Genomic DNA, 1,833 nt, shown 5'->3' with positions numbered 1-1,833 from the left:
AAAGTGCCAAGAACATCTCATGTGTACATGAACAACCGTAACCACATATAGCAACAAACATATTCATATAGGTACATCCGTTGACAAGTTCCAAGTTCATAACAAAATCACATCATGCACGCTCAGTTCACAGAACAACCATCAGGTACAAAGTTAGAAATATAGAAGGTACCCAACCTATAACTATCTGAACACATACGTTAACGTCTTGAATGATCAACTCTTGATTCTCTTGTTGAGGCGCTTATCAGCAAACACATTCTATGTTTGTAACCTGAATATCAAGGGACACAAACTATTTCTAAGCATACCTAAATGTAACTTCAGACCCAAAGTACCGAAGTGTAAATTGTTTTACGAGTATTACTAGCATTTCCCTTTAACCTTATTTTCAGTTGATCGAAAGTACCTAAAAGTAACTTCAGACCCAAAGTGCATGTTTAGATGCATAAAACTGGAGCAGTGAACGAAACAGGCAAAACTCCGCTAGCCCGTTATTCCTATCTGTTACTCTGTCCCAAATTACCGATCATAGATTTGTCTATATACAAATGCACCTAAGACTAAAACATATTTTAACAAATCTAAGGCAATTAATTATCTAGGGCCACATAGTTCAGACTGCTAGCCTTTGTGAAGCAAATGAGAGGAAAACTATGGAACCACAAAACTAGTCAAACCGTCCGGGTCACCTTATCACATCCGCGTGAAGCAAAAACTGCAGCAGGTGTTGAGTAACATGATTGTATTAGGAAACATAGGTTAGACTAGGAAATATTCTGGCTTGCCTTGTACTCTAAGTAGATCATGTGCTTCTATATATATGCCCACGAGGCTCAAGCAATACATTAAACTATTCCATCAAATCCCTCTCTCCCTTCTAATATGGTATCTATCGCAAGTCGATCCTAAACCCTAGGCGCCGCCGCTTCCGCACCCGCGCGCCGCACCCGGGGTGGTCGGCCTCCATGACCGCCGCCGGGAGCCACGCCGCCCGTACCTAGGGTTCGTCCGCCGGTCGTGTTGACTGGCTGCCCTAGAGAGTCTTTTTCCCGATCCTTTGATCCGGGTTTTCTCTCTCTTGCCGGTCGCTTTGATCGGCGTCTACTTTTTGGTTTTCCGGTCTATGTGATCCGGTTTGCGTCGCCCACCGCCGCTGTCGACCCCGTGCGCCTCTACTCCAACACCGGCGCGATCGGCCGGCTTCTTCACCGACCCGGCGCCCTCGCGTGTCGTCCGCGCGTCTGCCCGCCGGTCGCCCCGACCCGGCGGCCTTGCGCGGCGTCCGCGCGTTGGCCCGCCTGTCGCCCCAACCCGGCGGCCTCACGTCATGCGGTGGCCCTTCGCCGCCGCCGTTCGCGCGCCGGCCCGCCCATCGATCTACGCCGGCGCCCTGCTCCGACCGGGACTCCTGCATCACCCCGACCCGGCGGCCTCGCGTCATGCAGCGGCCAATCATAGCTGCCCTGCTGACCGCCGCCGCCGGCTTCATCTCGGACTACGTCGCCACCACGCCTCCACCGAGCGGCGTCCCCAACCTCGCGCACGAGCGGCTTGATCACCCGCTCCCGCCACGATCCGACTCATCTACGCCGTGCGACCGACCTGGCCCGTCGGTTACGCGCGCCTCCGCAGGTCCCGTGAAGATCGTCCACGAGTTCAGCGCGCCTCTCCACCGATCGAGCATCGGGCTGCCGCTGCGTCGCCCCGTCAGGCCGCAGCGCCGCCGCCCCGTGGTTCTTCTCCCGGCTGCACCGACCCGCGTCACCGCTGCGTCGCCCCTTCGGGCCGTAGTGCCGCGGCCCGCGGTCCCCCGCCGCCCCGAGGGCGTCC

The sequence above is a fragment of the Triticum dicoccoides genome, chromosome 3A (assembly GCF_002162155.2).
Source record: "Triticum dicoccoides isolate Atlit2015 ecotype Zavitan chromosome 3A, WEW_v2.0, whole genome shotgun sequence".
Taxonomy (NCBI): Eukaryota; Viridiplantae; Streptophyta; class Magnoliopsida; order Poales; family Poaceae; genus Triticum; species Triticum dicoccoides.
Note: the sequence above shows the minus strand (reverse complement) of the source record.